Source organism: Rhinopithecus bieti, unplaced genomic scaffold (assembly GCF_001698545.2).
Source record: "Rhinopithecus bieti isolate Rb0 unplaced genomic scaffold, ASM169854v2 scaffold_14455, whole genome shotgun sequence".
In the NCBI taxonomy this organism is placed as follows: Eukaryota; Metazoa; Chordata; class Mammalia; order Primates; family Cercopithecidae; genus Rhinopithecus; species Rhinopithecus bieti.
The window spans coordinates 1,110,483-1,114,996 of record NW_016807905.1 but is presented as its reverse complement, the minus strand read 5'-3'; the positions used below and the strand labels follow the sequence as shown (position 1 = coordinate 1,114,996).

General features: G+C 40.8%; 1 protein-coding gene across 10 annotated transcripts in view; it reads left to right on the top strand.

The window, feature by feature from the left end:
- CDK5RAP1 (CDK5RAP1 mitochondrial tRNA methylthiotransferase) overlaps positions 1-4,514 on the top strand; it is a 44,868-nt gene that overhangs the window by 13,828 nt on the left and 26,526 nt on the right. The window lies entirely within an intron of this gene.

Sequence of the window (4,514 nt, the reverse complement as noted above, 5' to 3'; positions counted from 1 at the left end):
AAGAAGCCACAGGGGATATCTGTTCCTTTTCCTCCCACTGGGAACTGGTCCTCAACTTCTGAGGAGGTCTTTTCCTTAGCCCCAGGCCTGAATCTGCTACCCCTGCAGAAGAGGGCAATAGGTGGGAATATGGTGACTTTTCCTTCCAGTGGTGTCTCCCTGCTTCCTAACTTGTTTGGCGCAGGAATCATGGGAGAGGGCCAGGGTAGCCCCTGCTCCAGTTCTTTTCTTATTTTTTATTTTTGAGACGGGCTATCACTCTGTCACCTAAGCTGGAGTACAGTGGTGTGGTCAGAGCTCACTGCAGCATCAACTGCCTGGACTCAAGTGATTCTCCCACCTCAGCTTCCCAAGTAGGTGTGACCACAGGTAGGTGCCACTATGCCCAGCCAATTTTTAAATTATTTGTAGAGATTGGTCTCATTATGTTGCTCAGGCTGGTCTAGAACTCCTGGGATCAAGCAATCATCCTGTCTTGGCCTCCCAAAGTGCTGGGATTACAGTCATGAGCCACTGCGCCTGGCCTCCCTGCTTCAGTTCTAAGTCACCAGTTGGCTTTCATCCTCACATTCTGGCAGTGCTGTCTTCTCTTGCCCCACCCCCAGATTATCAGTTCCCTGATTTGGCCCCTAGCTGCTCCCCTGCTCTGTGAGGCATTCTCCATACCTCACCTCTCCAAGTGCTTCCTGGTCTAAAGTTGTCTCCTTCCTCTCCCCTTCCAGCTCTCCCTCGGTACCAAAACTCACTCCTTCAGGATAGAGACATTCTGTTGAAATAGACTGAGATGGTGACAAAACTAACCAGCCTTCCTAGGCCGTTTGCCTGTAAAAGAAGGAACTTAATAACATTAAAGTGAGTCTTAGTGAATTCAAGGCCATAGACTTATGGAAAATTAAGATTTTACTTGTATTTTGAAGTATCTGTTAGTCACTTAATAATTTTGCTTGTATAGTAAGTTTTAAGATTTTTTTCTTTCATTTAGATTTTTAGACTACAGTTGCAAAGAGTGTAGAATATTGTACCTTTACCAGAATGTCCATTTATTCATTCAAACAATGGTTATCCATTGGAAGTCTTCTAAGTAAGCAGCTTTTATAAAAGTCTTTTAATCTTTTATATGAAAATACTTAAATATACAGAAAAGAGAGAAAAGTACAATGACCCCTCTGCCCCAGCTAACAATCACCTAATTTTAACAATTGTTGCCTTTTGCCATATTTGTTTCATTTACTTTTATTTTTCATTTTTTTTTGAGATGGAGTCTCACTCTGTTGCCTAGGCTGGAGTGCAGTGGTGTGATCTCAGCTCACTGCAACCTCCACCTCCTGGGTTCAAGCGATTCTCCTGCCTTATCCTCCTGAGTAACTGGGATTATAGGTGCCTGGCACCACACCTGGCTAATTTTTGTATTTTTTTTTTTTTTTAAGACAGAGTTTCACTATTATTACTAACCAGGCTGGAGTGCAATGGTGTGATCTTGGCTTACCACAACCTCCACCTCCCAGGTTCAAATGATTCTCCTGCCTCAGCTTCCCAAGTAGCTGGGATTACAGGCATGCACCACCACACCTGGCTAATTTTGTATTTTTTTAGTAGAGACAGGATTTCTCCATGTTGGTCAGGCTGGTCTCGAACTCCCACCCTCAGGTGATCCGCCCGCCTCAGCCTCCCAAAGTGCTGGGATTACAGGCGTGAGCCACCGCACCTGGCCCATTTTTGTATTTTTAGTAGAGGTGGGGTTTCACCATGTTGGGCAGGCTGGTCTCGAACTCCTGACCTTAGGTGATCTACCCTCCTTGGCCTCCTAAAGTGCTGGGATTACAGGTGTGAGCCACTGCGCCCAGCCAAGAATATTTTTAATACCATTAGTTCTTCCAGTGACATTAACAAAAATTGCTAAATACCATCTCATTCCAGTTCATCCTTATTCAGACTTCCCCAATTGTTCCTTAAGTCATTCTGCATTTGGTTTGTATGTCTTTTTATATATGTATGTGTATTTTACTTAGTTTTATATCCTACTTTTTAATAAATAAACTTTTTGTTTTGGAATGACTTTACATTTACAGGAAAGTTGCAAAGAGAGTTTCCTTGAGTGTTATCATCTTTCTTTGGTACATTTTTTGGTGCTGTAATCCCAGCATTTTGGGAGGCCAAGGCAGGAGGGTGCCTTGAGCGTAGGAGTTCAAGACCAGCCTGGGCAACACAGGGAGATGCTGTCTCTATTATAAAACAAACAAAACAAAAACTAAGAGATTAATATTGGTGTGTTACTATCAACTCTCTTGAGACTTGGTTTGGATTTTGCCTGTTTCTCTACTAATGTCTTACTTTGTTTCCAGGATCCAATCCAGGATTCACATTACATTTAGTTATCCTGCTTTTTAGATAAGAGAATGACTTATACAAATAAATAGCCTTTATGGAGACTGGAGTTATGACAACTAAATGCATTGCATGGTCCTTGATTGGGATTCTGATCAGGGAAAAAAATGTTATAAAGAACATTATTTGGGCCGAGTGTGGTGGCTCACACCTGTAATCCTAGCATTTTGGGATGCTGAGGTGTGTGGATTACCTGAGCTCCGGAGTTTGAGACTAGCCAGGGCAACGTGATGAAACCCGTCTCTTCTAAAAAATACAAAAAATTAGCTGGGCGTGGTGACACACGCCTGTAGTCCCAGCTACTCAGGAGGCTGAAGCAGGAGAATCACTTGAACTTGGGAGATGGAGGTTGCAGTGAACCAAGATTGTGCTAGTACACTCCAGCCTGGGTGACAGAGTGAGACTCTGTCTCAAAAAAAAAAAAAGGAACATTATTTGGACTATTGGTAGCATTTGATTTATGGAAAGTAGATTAGATAATAGTATTGTATCAATATTTCTGATTTTGATGATTGTCCTGAAATTATATAGGAGAATGCCTTGTTTTTAGGAAATATATACTAAAGTATTTGGGAGTAAAAGACTATGATATCTGCGACTTTTTCTCAGAAGGCTTAAAAAATGTAGTCGTATGTATGTTGAAAGAGAGTGTATATGAGTGTCTGAATGTGAGTGATAAACAAATGGGGAGCATTGTTAACATTTGATGAATTTAGGCAAAGAGTATATGGGAATTCTTTTAATATTGCAGTTTGTAAATTGAAATTATGTCAAAATAAAGTTACAAAACAAGTCTTTTCTAGCAACCATTATTTATGAAACTTTGTAATATAACATTTCTATTTTTTGAGACGAAATCTTGCTCTGTTGCCCAGGCTGGAGTGTAGTGGCATGGTCTCAGCTCACTGCAACCTCTGCCTCCTGGGTTCAAGTGATTCTCCTGCCTCAGCCTTCTGAGTAGCTGGGATTACAGGCACCTGCCACCACACCCAGCTAATTTTTTGCATTTTTAGTAGAGATGGGGTTTCACCATGTTGGCCAGGCTGGTCTCGACCTCCTGACCTTGTGATCTGCCCACCTCAGCCTCCCAAAATGCTGGGATTTCAGGAGTGAGCCACTGCACCCGGCCTATAATGTAAAATTTCAAACAGACAAATTGAAAGACTAGTATGATGGAAAAACGTGATTGTTAACATTTTGTCATACACCTATCTCCATGCACCCATAAATGTATTTTTTCTGAACCATTTGAAGTAATTTGTAGACCTCAGGACACTTGCCCCTAGATACTTCAGTATGCATCTCCTATGAGTAACAATTTTTCTCTTTATAACCATGATATCGTTATCATATATGAAGATCAATAGTTATCTAAGCCAGGCATTTTGGGAGGCTGAGGTGGGAGGATTGCTTGAGTTTAGGAGTTTAAAACCAGTCTGTGCAACATGGTGAAATCCCTTCTCTACAAAAGAAAAAAAAAAGTAGTCCCAGCTACTTGGGAGTTGGAGGCAGGAGGATTGCTTAAGGCTGGGAGGTCGAGGCTGCAGTGAGTTATGATCATGACACTGCACTCCAGCCTGGGCAACAGAGGGAGACCCTGTCTCAAGAAGAAGTAGAAAAAAAAAAACTAAAACAGTTCTTTTATTTTTTTTGTTGTTGTTTGCTTTAAATGATGCATTAACTTTTTGAAGAGATCAGACATGAGTCTCCTTTGTCTGATTTTTTTTTCCTCATGTTGTCATTTAATATATCTCCCTGAATTCTGGTAACTGGAAGTTAGGTGTAAAAGCTTGATTCCTTTAGGTTAAATATTTTTGGTGAGAATATATAGTCATGGTGTATAACATTCAAATGACAGATCTATCATAAATTAACCATTATTGTTGATTATTGAGTTTGTTTCCAGTTTTTCTTCTCTTCTAAATAATGTTTTGAAGATTAATTTTTACGTAAGGCTTCATTATGAGTTTTAGCTCTTTAGGTAAGATGTCTAAGCTTGAAATTATCAGGTTATGGACACAGCACATTTATCGGTGACTCTTGGTAGGTTTGATTTTTCTTTTGTTTAAAACAAAAGATGTAGGCCTGGCGCGGTGGCTCAAGCCTGTAATCCCAGCACTTTGGGAGGC